Raw genomic sequence first — 22,037 nt, 5'->3', positions numbered from 1 at the left:
ACATCGCCCACACCAGGACCTGTCTTCCTCCCTACTTCTTGCCTTGGCCTTCCCTTCCCAAAAGCCAAACCTGACGGTGATTCCTCTTCTTGGTGAAGAAATTCAGAGGCAGGAGGCTCAGGAAGACAGTGATGGCAGTGAGGGCAGAGGGGTCCAGGAGCTGGGGACAGAGGGGACAGAATGTCAAGAGATCCTGAGGAGCCCAGCTGCCAGAGGCGTCTGAACCACAGCAACTCCATCTTGAATAAGAGCAGGGTAAAAGGAGGCTGAGACCTACTGGGCTGCATTCCCAGGTGGTGAAGGCATTCTAAGTCACAGGATGAGATAGGTCAGCACAGGACACAGGTCACAGAGACCTTGCCCACAAAACAGGCAGCAGTAAAGAAGCCTGTCCAAAACCCACCAAAACCAAGATGGCCAGGAGAGTGACCTCTGGTCGTCCTCACTGCTGCATTCCCACCAGCGCCATGAGTTTACAAATGCCATGGCAACCTCAGAAAGTTGCTGTATATGATCTAAAAAAAGGGAGGTGTGAATAATCTACTCCTTGTTTAGCATGTCATCAAGAAATAACCCTTTAGCCGGGCGTGGTGGCGCACATCTGTAGTCCCAGCTACTCAGGAGGCTGAGGCAGGAGAATTGCTGGAGCTTGGGAGGTGGAGGTTGCGGTGAGCCGATGTGGTACCATTGCACTCCTGCCTGGGCAACAAGAGTGAAACTCCATCTCAAAAAAAAAAAAAAAAGAAAGAAAGAAATAACTCCAAGGATGGGCACCAGCGCCCTCTGGGCTGCTCTGTCTATGGAGTAGCCATTCTATCTTTACTTTCCTAAAAAACTTTTTTTGGGAAACAATAAACTTGCTCTGTGGCTCATGCCTGTAATCCCAGCACTTTGGGAGGCTGAGGCAGGTGGAACACCTGAGTACAGGAGTTAGAGACCAGCCTGGCCAACATGGTGAAACCCTGTCTCTACTAAAAATATAAAAATTAGCCAGGTGTGGTAGCAGGCACCTGTGATCCCAGCTACTTGGGAGGCTGAACAGGAGAATCGCTTGAACCCAGGAGGTGTAGGTTGTAGTGAGCCAAGATCATACCACCGCCCTCCAGCCTGGGCAACAGAGTGAGACTCCATCTCAAAAAAGTAACAAAACAAAACAAAAAAAACGTGCTTTCACTTTACAGACTCGCCCTGAGTTGTTTCTTGCACGAGATTCAAGAACCCTCCTTTGGGGTATGGATTGGGTCCCTTTTCCTGTAACACAGCTGCAGATCCTGAAGGGGGTCAGACTTGCGTCCTAAGATGGGGAGTCAGGGAATGTGACAAGGGCAGCCACCAGGTCCCAGGGATCTGGGCTCATGGGGGTCTGCTGGGTCAGGAGGCGCCTGCTGAAGATGGTGTCCTTCAATGTCAGGGAGGGGAATAGCCCACTTACACCATGGGGAGAGGGTTATATTCAAGACAGAACATGCACACACATGAGTGGGATTGGGGGGATGTTCCTGGCCACAACGGTGAAGTTGAGACCTCTGGAATCAGGACCGGGTTCAAATCCTGACTCTGACGCTTGTGAGTGTGGCCTTGGGGCAAGTTGCCTCCCTAACGCCCAATTCCCTTGTCTGCAAAATGGGAACAGAGTTCTCCTCATTTTGCATATTCGCTTATTACATTTATTTTCCTAATCTTCATTTTACCCTCATGAAGGTTGTCAGACTTAGCAAATCATCATACAGACGCCCAGCTACATTTGAAGACAAAGAGTGAATAAGGTTTTAGTCTAAGTCTCGTGCATTATTTGGGACATACACTGAGAGTCCGAAACTCTCACTTCACTGGATGTCCGGGGTTTTCTCTGGCAACTCTGTTCCCTACCAACGTGGTGCTTCTGAGATAGTTATCTCCCCCCTCTCAGCTTTGGTTTCTGTATCTGGAAAATGTGGAAGTGGGAGGTAGAATAAATGATTTTTAATTTGCTGTGACTTTCTGAGAGTCCTTCACAGGTTACTTGAACGCATTCTTTCACCAAGCCCCACCCCAACTCCAGTCTATGTACCTCAGTTTCCCCTCAGTCCTTAGGAATAATTTTTTTTTTGAGATGGAATCTCACTGTTACCCGGGCTGGAGTGCAGTGTCGCGATCTTGGCTCACTGCAACCTCCGCTTCCCAGCCAATTCTCCTGTCTCAGCCTCCCAAGTAGCTGGAATTACAGGCATGCATCACTATGCCTGGCTAATTTTTGTATTTTCAGTAGAGACAGGGTTTCACCATGTTGCCAGGCTGGTCTCGTACTCCAGCCTCAAGTGATCTACCTACCTCAGCCTCCCTAAGTGCTGGGATTACAGGTTTGAGCCACCCTACTCAGCTCAAAGAAATTAGAAGTTTTCTACAGTGTGGCGATTCCTCAAGGACCTAGAAATAGAAATTCCATTTGACCCAGCAATCCCATTACTGGGTATATATCCAAAGGATTATAAATCGTTCTACTATAAGGACACATGCACACGAATGTTCATTGCAGCACAGTTTACAATAGCAAAGACCTGGAACCAACCCAAATGCCCATCGATGATAGACTGGACAGGAAAAATGTGGCACATATACATCATGGAATATTATGCAGCCATCAAAAACGATGAGTTCGCGTCCTTTGTAGGGACGTGGATGAACCTGGAAACCATCATTCTCAGCAAACTGACACAAGAACAGAAAATCAAACACCACATGTTCTCACTCATAGGTGGGTGTTGAACAATGAGAACACATGGACACAGGGAGGGGAGCACTATACACTGGGGTCTGTTGGGGGGGAGAGGGGGGACAGAGGGGGGTGGGGAGTTGGGGAGGGATAGCATGGGGAGAAATGCCAGATATAGGTGAAGGGGAGGAAGGCAGCAAATCACACTGCCACGTATGCACCTATGCAACAACCTTGCATGTTTTTCACATGTACCCCAAAACCTAAAATGCAATAAAAAATAAAAATAATAAAAAAATAAAAAATCATCTTGGCGAAAAAAAAAAAGAAATTAGAAGTTTTCTAATCTTGGGTCAGTTTGTTTCATTTATGCAGCAATGGCGCCACCTGGTGGCTCTATGGAGAAGTGCCCTGAGGGTAAACAGCCCACAGCAGGGGTTGGAAAATCACTCAAAGGAATGTGACAGATGAACATCTCTCTCTGGGAGAAAATGGTTCATTAAACTATAGCAACCCCAGTATCCACCCCTCCTTCACCAGGATCTCATGGTGATGTTAGGAGCTGTCTACCAAGAGGCAGGAAAAGTGCAAGTGTACAGGGAAAGTGACATGGTACATTATCTGCAGATATCTTGTTGGTCTTGCCTGAATTTTTTTTTTTTTTTTTTTTTTGAGGTGGAGTCTTGCTCTGTCCCTCAGGCTGAAGTGCAGTGGTGTAATCTCATCTAACTGCAACTTACGCCTCCCAGGTTCAAGTGATTCTCCTGCCTCAGCCTCCTTAGTAGCTGGGATTACAGGCACCTTCCACCATGCCCAGCTAATTTTTGTGTATTTAATAGAGATGGGGTTTCACCATGTTGGCCAGGCTAGTGTTGAACTTCTGACCTTGTGATTCGCCCACCTCGGCCTCCCAAAGTAATTTTTTTTTTTTGTGGAGACGGGGTCTCATCGTGTTGGCCAGGCTAGTCTCAAACTCCTGACTTCAGGTGATCCACCAACCTTAGCCTTCCAGCAAGATGGGGTTACGGGTGTGAGCCACGGTGCCCAGGTTTTTTTTTTTTTTTTTTTTTTTTTAGATGGAGTCTCACTCTGTCACCCAGGCTGGAATGCAATGGTGAGATCTCTGCTCATTGCAACCACCACCTCCTGGATTCAAGCCATTCTCTTGCCTCAGCCTTCTGAGTAACTGGGATTACAGGCAAGTGCCACCACACCCAGCTAATTTTTGTTTTTTTAATGAGAGATGAGTTTCATCATGTTGGGCAGGCTGGTCTCGAACTCCTGACCTCAGGTGATCCACCAGCCTTGGCCTATCAAAGTGCTGAAATTACAGGTGCGAGCCACTGCACCTGGCCACAAATACTCATTTCAGAGTCCTGCACTGGGTACTGGGGGAACAGCAGTGACCAGAGGCTGCACCGCTGCCCTGGTGCACCCAAGTCACCCTCTCCCACTCCCCGTGTCTGGGGTGTGCTGAAACCCATGGGCCAGATATGGCTCAAACTGGCTCACAGGAGTAGCCTCTCAAATATACAGGAATCTCCAGCCTGTCCAACATGGTGAAACCTCGTCTCTAAATACAAAAATTAGCTTGGGCATGGTGGCAGGTGCCTGTGATCCCAGCTACTCGGTAGGCTGAGGCAGGAAAATCACTTCAACTGGGGAGGTGGAGGTTGCAGTGAGCCAAGATAGCACCACTGCACTCCAGCCTGGGCAAGAGAGCAAGACTCCATGTCAAAAAAAAAAAAAAAAAATTCAGGAAACTTACACCAGTCAGTTTCACATCAGTGGCTTGAAAGCTGCCACTGTGGAAATATTTACACCACAGGAATGGGCAGACACTACCCAGGGGTCCTTTGCCCTCTGAGAGCCAGTTGTTAAATATTTAGCACTGACAGCTACTGAGGTAATTATAAAGCCACGTCTAAGCCATGCCATTCGGATCAATGTGCCCCTTTGGGAGGTGGGCTCCAGGGTGGCATCTTCCCCATATCCTTACCACTGCTGGAAGTCATTGTCAGCCATTGCCTGTCCTCTCCAGAAGGGTGGAAGTCCACCCCCTGAAAAAACTGCCTGGAGATCCTGCCTTCCCTAGAGGCCCCAGACTAGGAAGATCAGCTCTGAGTGGCTGCAGGTGGAAGACCCTGGGTAGGGCGGGAGACATCCACAGAAGAGAGGAGACAGGTGTGGGACTCTTCCCTGCCACACCTGTTTCCTATACCATGAGACCTGCACTTTCTCCCCACCGCCATGGGTTCTGTGACCCCCCTGAGCCCTTCCTGCCCTGACCTAGCCTCCACTGTCATCCACCACTTCCCTGCTGTTGATGGACCACTTAGTTATCTGCCCCCTCTGCCCTCTCTAGCCAGAGCCTGGGCATTGGGGGAGAACAGGGATCCTGGTGACAGCTGCCAGAGGGCACAGAGAGCATGGCAGACACAGAAACTGTAACAGTCATCTGGGTGCAGTGGCTTATGCCTGTAATCCCAGCACTTTCAGAGGCTTGGACAGGTGGATGGCTTGAGGTCAGGAGTTTGAGACCAGCCTGGCCAACATGGAGAAACATCTCTATTAAAACTTAGCCAGGTGTGATGGTGGGTGCCTGTAATCCCAGCTACTCAGGAGGCTGAGGCAAGAGAAAAACTTGAACCTGGGAAGCAGAGGCTGCCGTGGGCCAAGATTGCACCACTACGCTCCAGGGTGGGTGAGAGCCAGACTCCACAGTCTCAAAACAACCACCACCACCCGCCCCCCTCCCCCCGCAAAAAAAAAACCCATAAAAGTCAAAGTGGACCAGGTGCAGTGGCTCATGCCTGTAATCCCAGACTTTTGAGAGGTGGAGGAGGGCAGATCACTTGAGGTCAGGAGTTCACGACAAGCCTTGCCAACATGGTGAAACCCTGTCTCTACTAAAAATACAAAAATTAGCCAAGCGTGGTGGCTCATGCCTGTGATCCCAGCTACTCGGGAGGCTGAGGCAGGAGAATCACTTGAACCCAGGAGGCAGCAGTTGCAGTGAGCCAAGATTGCACCACTTTACTCCAGCCTGGGAAACAGAGCAAGACTCTGTCTCAAAAAAATAAATACATATAAATAAAAAGAAATAACAAAGGAAGTGAAAATGTATCATGAGTGACTCTAATAAGTAAGGACTGAACGCATTCTCAGCTGCTGATAGCATTACTGCCAACCAACTCAGTGATGTTGCCTTCTCTGGCCAGGAAGGCCTTCACTTGTCCCCCTGGGCTCACCTTTCTGTACACCAGGCCAGTGATGGCCGACCGCAGCCTCATCTGCAGCACCTTGAGCTGGTACACGTTCTGCTGCTCAAACAGCGTTTGCAGTCAGGCCGAGAGGAACATCAGCACAGCCAGGAGGTAGCCCTTCCAGGCTGGAGGCTTGGGATCACCAATAAACTTCAGGAAAAGGCTTACAGGGGAAGGAGTGAGAAGGTACAGCTGGTGAGAGGAGATGCCCATGTGTGCTGCCTTTGCCCAAACCAGGCCAGGTGTGGAGGATCAGTTGGCGTGGTTGGCTCTTTCACAATCATGATCTCGGTTATTTCCCCCACTGTCCATGCTTCTTCTCAATCTGACTGCAGCTCCTCAAGATCAAGAGATGGTGTTTTTGTCCCCACTTGTAATGGGCTCAATTGTGTCCTCATAAAATTTGTATGTCGAAGCCCCAACCCCCAGTGCCTCTGAATGTGACTGTATTTGGAAACAGGGCCTTTAAAGAGGCAATGAAGTTAAAATGAGGTCATTAGGCTGGGCCCTCATCCAGTCCGACTGGGGTCCTTGTAAGAGGAGAAAATGCAGACACACAGGGAGACACCAGGGCGCACACAGAGGAAGGACCACATGAGGACACAGGGAGGCGGCGGCCAGCTGCACGCCAAGGGCAGAGGCCTCAGAGGGAACCAACCTGCAGATACTCGAACTGGAACTTCCAACCTCCAGAATCATGAGGAAAACACATTTCTGTTGTGGAAGCTACTCAGTCTGTGATGCTCTGTTATGGCAGCTGAGCAGACACCACTTGAATCCGGGCTGGCCACAAAACCACCTTTGACTAACAGAGTACGGTGGAGGTAAAGCTATGCCGGCTCTGAGCCTCAAGAGAAAATGTGGCTTTTGGCCTGTTGCTTAGAACCCTCCCAAGCAGCCACAGGAACAAGTCTGAGCTAGCTTTTTGTAGGATGGGAACCCACATGGAACAGAGACAGCCATCCCAGCGTCAGATACACAACTGCAGGCACATGAGAAAACGCCGCGAAGACAAGAACTGCCCAGCTGAGCCCAGCCCACGTTACTGACCCACATTACCATGAACTAAATAAATGAATGCCTGTAATTTTAAGCCACTCACTTTTGGAGCATTTTACAGCAAAAGCTAATTGACGTAGTCCAGTAACAGCTTGCTTATTTGCCCTTCTGGGGGTCACTTTCTCGTTAATCATTTCCCTTCCTCAGTATCCTCACCCACCCTCCAGTGTCCTGAGCACCAGATCTACAGGCAGAGGCAGGAGAGTTGAAGCCCCCTGACCCTGGAGGAATGCCATTAAGAGACCACCAGCCTTCTCAGGGCACCTGAAGTCTGGACTCACCTAAGCAGCTTGGGAACCGTGAACCTGAAGACGTCACTGATGACGAGACTGGGTCCCCAGGAGGAAGACAGACTGGAATACCTGCCAGATTATGGCTCTCAGCAGTGGGTCCCACTGGCTCCCTTCTTGCTGTAGGAAGAGCAGGGTCTCTGGAGCCTCCATGCCACTGCCTCCTTTCCTTTTAAACACTATTAGCCTCAGCGTGCCTTAGGGGAGAGGCGAGGTTGGCTCCGAGTCCCATTTTATACTCTCAGCCACCAGCAGCAGGACCAGGCATTAAAGGCTTGTTTTCCTAACAATGGGCGTGGGTGGGTGTGGATCCGACCTGACTCCCTCACCTGTTCCTCCTTATCACCCTGAGTACCCATTTAAGAGGCAGTCACAGGAGTTGTGGGGGAAGGGCAGGAGGGCAGCCCTGAGGCCTCTTAGATGGCCATGGGAAAGCGCACGTGTTGAGCACCTACTACGTGCCAGGCACTCCCCAGTCATCCTAAGACCCCCAACAAGCCAGGTGTTGTTCCCATTTCACAGATGAGAAAACTGAGGCTCAGAGAAGTGAACTTGTCAAGGGCACACAGCTCAGAAGTGAAACAACTGGGATTCAATTCCAGCTCTCTGCCTCCAGAGCCCATGCACTGTTTATTTTTTTGAGATGAAGTCTCACTCTGTCTCCCAGGCTGCAGTGCAGTGGTGTGGTCTCGGCTCACTACAACCTCTGCTTCATGGATTCAAGTGATTCTTCCACCTCAGCATCCCAAGTAGCTGGGATTACAGGGAAATGCCGCCACACCCAACTAATTTTTGTATGTTTAGGAGATGGGGTTTCACCACGTTGGCCAGGCTGGTTCTGAACTCCTGACATCAGGTGATCCGCCCATCTCAGCCCCCTAAAGTGCTGGGATTACGGGCATGAGCCACTGCACCTGGCCTCCCATATGCTTTTAAATCTATCATGTTGTCAACCTGGAGGAAGAACAGCATCCCCTCCCCCACACACAACCAGCAAGCCCTTAGGTGGTTTTGAATCGGTGGAGAATCACAGCTGATGTGCATGGGGCCTGGTGCTCTGGCTCTGGGTGAAAGCACAGACAGAAGTTCAGGCTGCCTCAAACTCATAAGATCCCCAGGCTTTGGCCATGACTTGGGGCCACAGAGAAGAACTAAAGTGAGGAAGGGAGAGGAGGTGGTAGGGGGAGGCCCATGGGCCCCTCCAGGGCAGGTCAGAAGCCCGGGGCCATAATGGAGAGGCTGGGGCGATGCAGCTGCTGACAGCCGGTTGCTGTGTGGTCTTGGGCGGGTGGACTGCTCCCCTTTCTGTGTGAGAGGATAGATTGTGCGCCTCTGACAATCTATAAGGTTATCAGTAATGGCTTGCCTGCTTGCTTTTTTGAGACAAAGTTTCACTTTTGTTGCCCAGGCTGGAATGCAGTGGCATGATCTCAGTTCACTGCAACCTCCATCTCCCGGGTTCAAGTGATTCTCCTGCCTCAGCCTCCTGAGTAGATGGGATTACAGGTGCACACCACCATGCCCGGATAATTTTTTCTATTTTTAGTAGAGAGGGAGTTTCACCACGTTGGCTAGGCTGGTCTTAAACTCCTGACTTCAGGTGGTCCACCTGTCTCGTCTTCCCAAAGTGCTGGGATTACGGGCATGAGCCACCGAGCCTCACCACTTATCAGTAATTGCAATCTCCATTACAAATCTGTGACTCGGGGCCACGTGCAGGGATCAGCTCTTTACACGAAGGAGCTCACTGACTTCCCTGGATACCCTTGCCAGGTGGGTATTGTTAGGCTCTCCATTTTACAGCAGGGGAAGGAAGCTGAGGCTCTGAGAGGTGGTGATAGCAGCCCGAGGTCACATAGCAAGGGCAGAGCAGGGATTGGAACCTCGATCTTGATTTATGGTTCATAGAGTGTTTCTTGTGCACTAAGGACCCCCAACCCCACCATAATAATAAAAAGCAGCAGCATAAGAAAAATCACCTTGTGAGCTCAGGTGGCCAGACCCTTCCAGGCCAAGGTTTTTGTCCCTCATTGCTGGCCTGATCTGGTGTTTGGTTTGGCGTCTATGGAGGGTTGTGGCTCAGCTCTGTTACTGAGTGGGCATGGCCTGCTGCTCACAGGTATTTTGGCATTTGGGTCTCAAAGCCAAGCAGATGCCCCTTCCATGCAGAGAGCATCCCTGACCACCCTTCCTGTCTGATCACGCCATTTCATTCGTTGCCTTCACAGCCTTGCCCAGGGCACCAACCCTCTCTTTGTCTTGTTAGAATCCCAGGTGGGTAGACTTTGCCTGGAGTTTTTCACCAAGATGTCCCTAGTATCGAGTCCAGCTCCTGCACACAGTAGGAGAATAAACACTTGTCAAACGAATGGGAAAAGCAGACTGAGTGATGTGTGTAAAAGGGCCTAACAAGAGTGCCCAGCACATACTGTTATAAATATTTATAGAAGGAAGGATGGAGCCTGGCTGGGTGGACAGAACTTGGCTTTGGAGCCAGGAGACTGTGGTTCCAATGCCTGCTCTGTCTTCTCTCTTCTGAGCCTTAATGTTTCCATCTGTAAAATAGGGTTAAGGAAGAGTTGACTGGGAAGTGTTCTTTCTGGCTGGAAGTTTGCTTAGTTCTGTTTAGTTGTTTGGCCAAAGAGTCGGTGTGTTCAGCCTGCAGGCTCCATAGCAAGTGTTTTCCTCTCCTGGAAGTCTCACCTCCCATCAAGGAAGAGGTCCAGATTGCTGTCTGATGTCTGGTCTCTGGACTGAAGGCCATTTAGTACACAACTCACAAATGACCGTGGGGCAAGGCAGGGAGTATGAATGAGTGGCATGGACAACATGTGAGTTGGGGGATACAAAAGGAAGTGGTGGAGGCTGGGTGCGGTGGTTCAGACCTGTAATCCTAGCACTTTGGGAGGCCAAGGCAGGTGGATCTCCTGAACTCATAGCCTGAGCAACATGGAGAAACCCCGCCTCTAATAAAGAACACAAAAATTAGCTGAACCTGGTGGCGGTCACTTGTAGTACCAGCTACTTGGGAGGGTGAGGCAGGAGAATCATTTGAACCCAGGACGGGGATCTTGCAATGAGGCAAGATGGTACCACTGCACTCCAGCCTGGGTGACAGAAACAGAGAGAAGGAAGGAAGGAAGGGAGGAAGGAAAAAGAAAAGAAAGAGAAGGAAGGAAGAAAAGAAGGAAGGGAGGGAGGAAAGAAAGAAAAAGAAGGAAGGAAGAAGGAAGAAAGGAAGGAAGGAGAGAGGTGGGGACGGACTGCAGCAAATTGAAGTATGCATACCTTGTCCAATGCTGTAGACTGTACCTGAATCCACTCTCCTACTGCCTTATGAAGATGTGGCCTAGTGTTGCAAGATCTACTTTAAGAGAGATCAGAATTCCAGATTTTTATTTTTATTTATTTGTATTTGTATTTATTTTTTGAGACAGGGTCTCACTCTCTCAGCCAGGCTGGAGTGCAGCGGCGTGATCTCAGCTCACTGCAACCTCCACCTCCCGGGTTCAAGCAATTCTCCTGCCTCAGCCTCTCCAGTGGCTGGGATTATAGGCACCCACCACTACACCCAGCTAATTTTTGTATTTTTAGTAGAGACAGGGTTTTACCATGTTGGCCAGGCTGGTCTCGAACTCCTGACCTCATGTGATTTGCCCACCTCGGCCTCCCAAAGAGCTGAGATTTCAGGCTGAGCCACTGCACCCATCCTCGATTTCCAGATTTGTATGTGATCTCTCCAAATTTTTAAATATTGGCAACTTATTAAAAAATGAAACAATACAAACAACCACAAAGCCCCACGTGGGCCAAACATACCTTGTGAAGGTGACCTGACCAGCAGGTGGCTGTTGTGTGACCTCTCAGGAGGACGCTCTCTCCCTTCCCCCAGTGGTTGCAAAATATTTCAGACAGAAAACCAGAGTTCTGTCTGGGTGCAGTCAGTTGGCTCAGAAGCTGACGGAGCCTGGTCTTTGTATAACCCCATCCTTTCCCTTTCTTTCTGTCAGTTGTTTATGGGAGGATTCTCAAACTGCTCTGGAGAATGTTTCTACCTTTTAGTTGTAGTGTCGGGTGATCTGTAATTTTCATGTTGGCTGGGGATGCCAGGAGTTGGCAGAGGCTCATTCCAGAGCCCCTGTGGACTGAATTCTGCCACTTCTGTGAAGTCATTTAAAAGTAGAGGGTGAGTCAGGCACAGTGGTTCACACCTGTAATCCCAGAACTTTGAGAGGCCCAGCCAGGCAGATCACCTGAGGTCAGGAGTTCAAGATCAGCCTGGCCAACATGGCAAAACCGTCTCTACTAAAAAAATACAAAAATTAGCTGGGCGTGGTGGTGCACGCCTGTGGTACCAGCCACACAGAAGGCTGAAGCAGGAGAATCACTTGAACCCAGGAGGTGGAGGTTGCAGTGAGTATGCCTGGGGTGAGAGAGAACTGATGTTTTGGCTCAAGCTACTTATTCTGTTTGGAAAAACACATGCCCTCCCTTTGTGGGAACAGCCCCTACCCTCTTCTGTGGCTCTGAAGGGACCACCAGTCATGGAACCAGGTCCCTGAGCACGGTATTGGCTCCTGACAGGCACATGACTTGAGCCAGGTCAATTAGAGGCCTTCCTTCGGATTCTCTATATGGCTGTTAGGAGAGATGCCCTCTCATTCTGCTGAGGTTTGCTGAACTTGCATGGGAAGAGACAGGCCTATGGAGAGACCAACACATAGATAACAGCTGGGCTGGGAGATGAAGCGAGAGAACGCTGACATCAAGTGAGTCCCCTGATCGAGCAATACCTGAGACTAGATCCTCAGCTGTGTGAGCCTATAGTATCCGTCGCTCTCCTCTTTCTCTCCTGATGTGTGGGGTTCAGCCATCTACAACAACTACCACAAAATCCCAGAGTGTACTCTTCCCATAGAGCTAACTTTTGTTCTGTCTCTGAAGCACCAAGGTCCCATGAGGTGAAGTAACATGTTCAAAGCCATCACTATTCGCTGGTCGGGCAGCATTTAACCCAATTTTATCTAATCCTATGTTTCAGGCCAATTTCTCTAGACCAGAGCTTTTCAAATGAGGCTCCCCAGGCTCTCAGGGTTGCAGAGAAGTTTCCAGAGAAGCCACTAAGGATTGGATAATGCCAAAGATCTTCACACCCTCTGGATGACTAACAATGCTTGAGCACTTCCCATTTTTAAGAAATTTGCAAGTTATTTTCCGAAAATCAACTCTTTTTCATTCCCATAAGCTGTGAGCTGGGGCTGATGACATCCCCATTGAACAGATGAGAAAACAGAGGCCCAGGAAAGGAATTGCTCAGCAAGTGAGCAGCTGGCTGCTCCCAATCCTCCACCCAGGTCTTAAAATACCACTCCTGTTTCCTGCTTGTCATTCTGCTATGAGTTTCCCATTTGTAGGAACCTGGGAGGCATTCTGGCAGGAACCATATCTTGAGGCTGATCAGTTACTACTTAGTGGGATCCACTGGGAGGCAAGATTGCGGGGGTGGCAGTGCAGCCACAAGTAGTGTTGGGGGCTAGACTAGGGGTCAAAGGATGAGCTTTTCTGACGGAGCCTCAGCTGAGTTCTTGATCTCCACACACTTACCTCCGGGCTGCGCTGTGGTTCGAGCTGGGAAACAAGTTCTTCTGAGGAGTTTTCGCTCCCAAGCGACCAGAGATCTTTTGGTCTCAGTGGCCTCCTGTAGCCTCTCCAGACCAGCCTGCAAAAGAGGGGCACCAGGGCAAGCTCCTCCTGCCATTCACCCCTGCAGGATCCTGGTCAGGCCAGTAGCTGTGTGACCCTGAGTAAGTCACTTTCTCTCTCTGTACCTCTACTGGCCCTTGGGTAAAAAGAAAGCAATTCACTAACCCCACCTAACATTTGTGGGCACTTCTCGGTTCACAGAGATTGTCCCATTCATTAATTCTTACATGAGCGCATAGGGTGGTTTTCGTTTTGTTTCATTTTTGAGATGGAGTCTTGCTCTGTCGCTTGGGCTAGAGTGCAGTGGCCAGATCTCAGCTCACTCCTGGGTTCAAACGATTCTCTCACTTCAGCCTCCTGAGTAGATGGAATTACAGGCACCCACACCACACCCAACTAATTTTTGTATTTTTTGTAGAGACGGGGTTCACCATGTTGGCCAGGCTGGTCTCGAACTCCTGGCCTCAGGTGATCCACCCACCTCAGCCTCCCAAAGTGCTGGGATTACAAGCATGAGCCACCACACCCAGCCTGTAAATTGATAGTTTATAATTACATAAATGTATGAGGATATTATTACAGATCTATTTCACAGAGGGGGAAGGAAAGAGAAGTACAGATGGGGAAGGAAAGAGGAGTACAGAGAGATTAAGTGGCCAAAGCAAGGGACATCCCTTGGCAAGGGAAACAGACATTTCCCTGTGAGTCAGAAGTCCAGCGTCCAAAACTATCACTGTAGAAGAAGCCTGAATTCCTTCCTCAGCTTTACTTTATTATTATTATTATTTTTGAGATGGAGTCTTGCTCTGTCACCCAGGCTGGAGTGCAGTGTTGTAATCTGGGCTCACTGCAACCTCCACCTCCCTGGTTCAAGTGATTCCCATGCCTCAGCCTCCCGAGTAGTTGAAATTACAGGCACCTACCATCATGCCTGGCTAATTTTTGTGTTTGTAGTAGAGATGGGTATCACCATCTTGGCCAGGCGGATCTCAAGTTACTGGCCTCAAGCAATCCTCCCATCTCAGCCTCCCAAAGTGCTGGGACTATAGGTGTATGCCACCACACCCAGCTAATTTTTGTGTTTCTACTTGAGAGCTGGAACCATCAGGAGATTCTGCCGGGTTTGCTAGGTGGTAGAACGTAAGTCTGAAGGTACTGGTGGCTCTCGTTGCCACTCCATTGGAGAATCAAGCTAACACAGCAGAGCCTAGATGCAGAAGTGGAGACCTGGTGATGGTACCTAGTCCCAGGCCTGGATTAGTCACTCCTGGGACATTCCATGGATGTGAGCTAATAAATACACGAGCTAATGAACCCTCTCTGACTTTCCCTTTTCCTTAAGCTAGTGTGAACTGAGTTTTTATGGCTTTAAACCAGAGCCCTAGTTTCAAATCACAATTCCTCTACTGGACTTTTTACTCTCCTAGGTTTTTTTGGATTTTTTGGCAGATAGGAGACCATTGGCTATTCCAACAACAACATGGCCCATCTTCCCTAAACTGCCACTGTTTTCCCCACTGTTTCTACCAGAAAGTTTGTTCTGCATTTGCCTGAGATGAACTTGGGCTCTGCACTCCCAAGCTGTGTGGCCCTGAGGCCGTCATTCTCTTCTCCTAGCCTTAGTTTACCTCATCTTTAAAATGGCCTGTTAGAATCCATCATTGGCTGGGCACATTGGCTCAAGCCTGTAATCCCAGCACTTTGGGAGGCTGAGGTGGGAAGATCACTTGAGCCCAAGAGTTTGAGACCAGCCTTGGGAACATAGTGAGACTTTATTTAAAAACATAAAAAAGAATCCATCACTGCACCCTATGTGAGAATCCAATGGGACAGGTGTGTAAATGCCTGCCACGGTGCCTGGCACATGCCTGGAACCCCGGAGTGTAAATGATCCCAGTATTATTGTTTCTATGCTGTGTCCCGAAAAGCTGACTTATGTCAACTGTGGGGGCCAACCCCTTCAGAAATTACTGAATAACCTTTGGAATTTCCCCTTAGTTACAAAGTTACTCTTTTAAAAATGCTATCCTTCGTCAGGCGCTGTGGCTCATGCCTGTAATCCCAGCACTTTGAGAGGCCAAGGCAGGTGGATCACTTGAGGTCAGGCATTTGAGACCAGCCTGGCCAACATGGTGAAACCCTGTCTTTACTAAAAATACAAAAATTAGGTGGGTGTGGTGGTTCACGCTTATAATCCCAGCTACTTGGGAGGCTGAGGCAAGAGAATCGCTTGAACCCAGGAGTTGGAGGTTGCAGTGACCCAAGATTGTGCCACTGCACTCCAGCCTGGGTGACAGAGCAAGCCTCTGTCTCAGAATAAACAAACAAACAAACAATAAATAAATAAATAAAAACTTTGTCCTTAAGGGCAGGATGCTGTTTCTCTACCTTCTTCTTTAGGGATGGGATGGGGTAACCAGAAATGATCTGTGAGTCCAGATGTGGTGGCTCACACCTATAATCCCAGCACTTTAGGAGGCTGAGGTCAAAGAATTGCTCTAACCCAGGAGTTCAAGATCAGCCTGGGCAACAAAGCACAACCTTTTTCTCCACAAAAATAAAATAATAAAGTAAAATATCTGCAACCTGCTGCAGCCTGGTCATTGGTGTCAAGATAATCCCTCTCCCCGAAGCCTTGGCTAAGCACTGCTGAGGCCAGTGTCCCTCAACCGGTAGGCGATTTTGTCCTGCCCACTCCCAGGGACACTTAGTTAATATCAGGAGACATTTTGGGTTACTGCAATTGGATGGTATGCTACTGGCATCTGTGGGTGGACGCCAGGGATGCTGTTTCACACCCTCCAGCAAACAGGACACCCCATCCTCCCAACAAAGAATCATCTGGCCACATCATTACTAAAACTGAGGTAGAGAAAAGTTGGTCTAGACTACATGTTTTTCTCTTTACAGAAAAAATGACTTCTCATGTCTCCTAATAAAGAAATGCTGCTTCCAGGTGGGCACAGTGGCTCACACCTGTAATCTCAGCACTTTGGGAGGCCGAAGCAGGCAGATCACCTGAGCTCGAGACCAGCCTGGCCAACATGATGAAACCTCATCTCTACTAAAAATACAAATATTAGCTGGGTGTGGTGGCGCACACCTGTAATCCCAGCTACACGGGAAGCTGAGGCAGGAAAATCACTTGAACCTAGGAGGCGAAGGTTGCAGTAGACTGAGATCATGCCACTGCACTCCAGCCTGGGTGACAGAGCGAGCCTCTCAAAAAATAAATAAATAAATAAATAAATAAATAAAGCTGCTTCCCAGATTGGGCAACAGAAATAAGAGAAATATGGGTGGGTGTGCAGAATGAGTGTGTAAACATAGATGTGTAGGAATGAGGGGAGGGTGTGTGCATGAGATGAGGGGAGGTGTGCATGTAGGGGAATGTGTGCACACAGGAGTGTCTCTGCCCAGGTTGTGTGTGCGTGCATACATATGTTTGTGTGATGTATGAATCGGAGCATTAAGTGTGTGCCAGGTGTGCAAGTGGAGTGTGTGATGTGGGTGTGAAAGCAACAGGGAATTGTGTTGATAAGTAAGGTATGGTGGGATGATGGGAACTTACAGGTGCAGGAGTGGATTTTGTGTCTCTAGAGTGTCAGTGACTGGCTTGTGTTGTCGCTGTGCAGAGAATAAGTCATATGTGGAAACGGGAGGAGGAAGGATGGGACCCAAGGCCTGAACCAGCATTTTGGTTTCCAGGGTGGCCCATGCCCCCATTTACCTCTCCAGAAGCCTGATGGGCAGTGCTGGTAGCTGGCAAGACACAGCAGAGAAGCCAGTACCCAAACAGCACTCCAGATGACTGGACTCCCTTCTTCTCTCGGTGTGAATCAGGAACACTGCGAAGCTCTGGGCGGGAAAGTCAGGGCAGGCCCCTTAGGGGAGGGTGGGAGGCAGGGGAGCCTCTTCTCTTCCCTTTGTTCTCCACTGTGGCAGGTAAAGCAGCAGCTGGGAGCAAGCGTGGCTCCACACTGAAGCCATCATTAGCAGCATGGTGAGCCACACCGCAGGGTGAATGAGGAATTCCAGGGCCTCGGGCTTTCCCTGCTGGATATTCCAAAGAGTGACAGCCACGCTGGAGGTACACAGGACTATGAGGGTGAACCCAAGCACCTGGGGAGACAGGCTTAGATAAGCTTGGGAAGCAATAAAAGAGGTCACAGAAAACGAGTGGGCGATTTGGGAGCTGGTTCAATTGGGAGCTGGTTCTGTGACATCCCGGCTGGGGCCAGGTCACAAACCAATATCACCAGCTAGCAATGCACCAATGTGAACAATGTGTAAAGGGCATTGCAGTTCAGTCCTGACATGTAACTGTCATGTAAATAATGCACAGCAAGGCCTTGAGCCAATTGAGTGCTTTCCAAAATGCAGGGAGCACTCCAATTATGCACATACGAGATGACCGTGGGTGTGAAGAAACAGCAGGAAATGAAATGTACTCACCGGGTAAAAAACTATCCTCTCTCCAAGTCATTTTCAATCCCTGCTATGAAATCAAGGAGAAACTCTCTGTTGGGTCAGTAAATCTCTAGGGTCTCTCTAACATATATGGGTTTCTCTATCGAATGAAAGAAAAGAAGAAAGTGAGAGAACACGTACACACCAGAGGGAAGGCCAGAGCTAAGGCACAGTGGAGGAACTGCTCAAAGAACCTCAGTTTAAAGCAGAGGTTGGAAAATTATCAACCATCAAAGAAAAATAAAAAGCATAATATGTCATGACAGGTGAAAATTATAAGAGATCCAAATTTCAATGACTACAAACAAAGTTTTATTGAAACACAGTTGGCTGGGCGCAGTGGTTCACACCTGTAATCCCAGCACTTTGGGAGGCTGAGGCAGGCAGATCACCTGAGGTCAGGAGTTGGAGACCAGCCTGGCCAACATGGTGAAACCCTGTCTCTACTAAAAGTACAAAAAATAGTGAGGTGTGGAGGTGGGCGCCTGTAATCCCAGCTACTTGGGAGTCTCAGGCAGGAGAATCACGTGAACCCAGGAAGTGGAGGTTGCAGTGAGCTAAGATCATCACCCCATTGCACTCCAACCTGGGTGACAAGAGTGAAACTCCATCTAAAAGAAAAAAGAAAGAAACACAGTTATGACTATTGTCTGTGGTTATGACTACTGCGTTCATGCTGCAATGGCAGAGCTGAGCGTTTGGAAGGAAGCCTGCCTGGCTGACAGAGCCTCAAGTACTATGGGCTGCTCGCTCTTTAAGTTTGCCAGCCCCGGGCTGGTGGTGGGTGATAATGCAAATATTAACACAGAGGCAGAAGGAGGAATGAACTCTGAAGAACATTCTTTAGAGCCTACAGGAATGGAGGAGAAGAGGATGGATGAGCAGAAAAGCTCACATTTGGAATGCCAGCGCTTATTCAACACACTAAAGCAAATACGTATCACTTGCGAAATTGTTCTACAACACAGCCAGTGGGGAAACATAGAAGTCAATGCACAACTTTTAAAAGGTTCATCCTAATGTGGTCCTAAAATTACCTTGTGTATCTGAGAGTCTACATGGTACATTTTGGAAAATGCCAGGTTATGGTAGCTATCAAGTGTCCGGGAACATGGGAATATGCATGTGTGTGTTTGTGCAAGCATGGATTTTTGGAATGTGCCACTGTACTCCAGCCTGAGTGACAGAGTGAGACCCTGTGTCTAAAATAATGATAATGACAGTAATAATAATAGTAATAGATTAAGAAACTAAAGGATTAAGATAGGTAGAAACATAATAGGTTAGATTAATACATGACATGCCTCATAAGGAAAATCTAATGGAGAAGGAAATACCAGAATACTAGGCAAGAGAAAACCCAAGACAAAGGTTGATGACATAATAAGGAAGGTGAAAGTCCTATTAAGTTTATAACCTGATGAGATGCTGGTGAGAAAGAACGGATTTCATAACATCCCCTATCATGGAGAGTCAACCTAGTCCATGAGTGACTCAGCCATTTAAACAGCCCTGAGAGTTTACCAGTAATCTTTGTGTACTTCTTTTCAAGTCACGGAATGGAGGCTGGGAATACAGGCATGAAAGAGGGTAGAGGCATCCCTTTTAGGGTTGTATGGCCAAGGGAGGGTACTAATTGCACTCAGCCCTCTGGCCCTGTGCTACCCTCCCTCATCCTTCTCCGTCTTCTTCGTAGCAGGAGGAAAGCTTTGGTGTGAATCATGCAGAACAGTCCAGGAATTATGCAATTATACAGTAGGCCCATGCAGCAACCCTTTTCAACACACAAACACTGCCTCTCTCTCTCTCTCTCTCTCTCTCTCTCTCTCTCTCTCTCTCTCTCGTGATATTATAGCTATTATGCCAATTTCTGACATGTTTCTCTCCCCAAGCCATTCTGAATGGAAGCAGGTAATTTTAACTCTGTAAATAAAGAAGAGCCATCCACATCTTGCCCAAACAGACACCACCTTTAATAAACTTGAACTGCACAAGATTCCATCATCATCTCAAGTAGTGTGTTTCTCTAGTGCAGTGGCTTTCTAAGTATAGTCCCTGAACCAGCGGCATCAGCATCTCGTGGGAAGATGGTAATAATTCAGGGCCCATTCAGTCAGAAACTCTGGGTTGGGGCCTGGCAATCTGTCTTAGCAAGTTCTACCGATGAGTCCGCTGCATGTTTGAGAGCTACCATTCTCTGCCACAATTAGTATGTCCGTCTGTGATGAGGTCCAGCCAGCCTTCAGCAAACGGTCTGGCAAGATTTCTAGCACCAGGACATCTGGCAGAGTTCAGAGGTGAGAGGGGTTGAAGGCAATGGAGCTAGCTCACCACTCCAGTTGTGGAAAAAATGCAAAGTATTATGTCCAGTGTTGTTTTTGAGACAGAGTCTCATTCTGTTACCAGGCTGGAGTGCAGTGGCACCATCTCAGCTCACTGCAACCTCTGCCTCCCAAGCTCAAGTGATCCTCCCATTTTACTCTCCTGAGTAGCTGGGACAACAGGCATGAGCCACCATGCCTGGCTAAATTTTCTATTTTTGGTAGAGATGGGGTTTTACCATGTTTCCCAGGCTGGTCTCAAACTCCTGAGCTTGGGTGATCCACCTGCCTCGGCCTCCCAAAGTGCTGGGATTACAGGTATGAGCCATTGCTCCTGGTCTTAAAATTAATTTTTAAAAATATTTCTTATGTAACATATCTAAAATATTATCATTTCAACCTGTAATCAGTATAAAACATTATTAGTGAAATATTTTACTTTTTTGTATTAAGTCTTCAAAGTCACTTTCTAGCACATCTAAGTTTGGCCTGGTCAAATTTAACTCCTCAATTGAATAGTGGCTAAGAGCTACTGACTTGAATAGAACAGCTGTAGATCCTTGGTAGAAACTAATACCTTCAGGTCAAGTGTGTCCAAACCATGGTCCTAAAATCCTCTACTAATGACCTCAACTTCCATGGAATCATCCCCATCTGTGTCAAGCTGCTTTTTTAAAGAGAATAGAGGGGTGCTTGGGAAATAGGCAGATCTGAGTTTGAATCCTCTCTCTAACACTTAGCTATGTGATCAGCAAGATAATTAACCTCTCTGTTGCTCATTTCACCTGTTTTGTAAATGAGGATAATACCTACTTTGAGTTATTGGATTGAAATAATGTATTAAACCATCTACTACATGGAAAGTACTTGATAACAGAGACTACCATTTGACTGGCTTTAAAAAATCTCAAATAATATTATCTCTAGTAAGGAAAGTGTTATTATCCCACCTACCATATTCAGATACAATGATGATTAGACAAGTTTCTTTCTTTCTTTCTTTCCTTCCTTCCTTCCTTCCTTCCTTCCTTCCTTCCTTCCTTCCTTCCTTCCTTCCTTCCTTCTTTCTTTCTTTCTTTCTTTCTTTCTTTCTTTCTTTCTTTCTTTCTTTCTTTCTTTCTTTCTTTCTTTCTTTCTTTCTTTTTTGAGACAGGGTCTTGCTCTGTAGTCCAGACTGGAGTACAGTGGCACGATCATGGCTCACTGCAGCCTTGAACTCCCAGGCTCAAGTGATTCTCATGCCTCAGTTTCCCAAGTAGCTGGCACCACAGGAGTGCACAATTATGCCAAGTGAATTTAAAAAAAAAATTATTTTTTTGTAGAAATGGGGTCTTACTATGTTGCTGAGGTTGGTCTCAAACTGGGCTCAAACAATTCTCCCACCTCAGCCTGCTGAAGTGCTGGGATTATAGACATGAGCCACCACATTGGCCAAGGCAAGATCCTAAAAATAGATGGTAGGAAATCTCATTTAAAATGGCCCTTTGGGTTTTTTTGTTTTTGTTTTTATTTTTGTTTTTTGTAGCAGAGCAGCTCTTTCGTTGCTATCTATTGAAAGTCAACCTCAATGCAAGGGTTTATCTTTTAAAAAAATAAAATGTTCCTAAACTAATTTTGGGGTGTGTGTGTGGAGAGACTACTCTGAAAACTCACAGTAAATACATTTGTATTTGAAAATGTGGTGCCTAATGGCAGGGAATGAATGACACACATCTTTGCTTGCCTCCCATGGCTTTTGCTCAGCAAATATTTGATCCATTAAATAAACAGAACAGATTATTGATTATGTGGCAGGCATCCTTCTAGACAAGGGGTTAGGGGCAAAAAATGGGAGGTGCTCCCTTAATTGAATGAATGAGGACTGAACGAACTGATGGACACTGTACCTTTTCTGATTTTTCTGAACTAGGTCATCAGTCCTCTTTTGCTTCTCTTGTTTCACCTAAGATTTTCTTGACTATGTCGCTAGGTAGTGGGATTTCCTTCAAAAGGCTCAACTGAAATGTGGTCTACTATGGCTGAATCTGGGTAAAGGGTACAAATGTGCTTAACTTTTGTGTGAGTTTTAAAAGTTTCAAAATAAGAAAGTTTTCAAAATTCACCAATAATAATAGGAGGTAATTATCATGGCATGTATCTGTGGTTTTATAGCACTGTGTTTATAACAGAGTTGACCAAAAACTATACAGATGCCCAAAGAGGTGAATGACTAAGAAAATTCACATAATCAAGAGAA

General features: G+C 47.7%; 1 pseudogene; it reads right to left on the bottom strand.

Moving 5' to 3' along the window:
* Positions 1-1,294: 1,294 nt before the first annotated feature.
* Positions 1,295-20,808, bottom strand: LOC135268147 (ATP-binding cassette sub-family C member 6-like; annotated as a pseudogene).
* Between the last annotated feature and the right edge of the window lie 1,229 nt (positions 20,809-22,037).

Source organism: Aotus nancymaae, unplaced genomic scaffold, assembly GCF_030222135.1.
Source record: "Aotus nancymaae isolate 86718 unplaced genomic scaffold, 86718_ANA_hifiasm-v0.15.2.pri h1tg000016l, whole genome shotgun sequence".
In the NCBI taxonomy this organism is placed as follows: domain Eukaryota; kingdom Metazoa; phylum Chordata; class Mammalia; order Primates; family Aotidae; genus Aotus; species Aotus nancymaae.
This window is presented reverse-complemented; position numbering and strand designations above follow the sequence as displayed.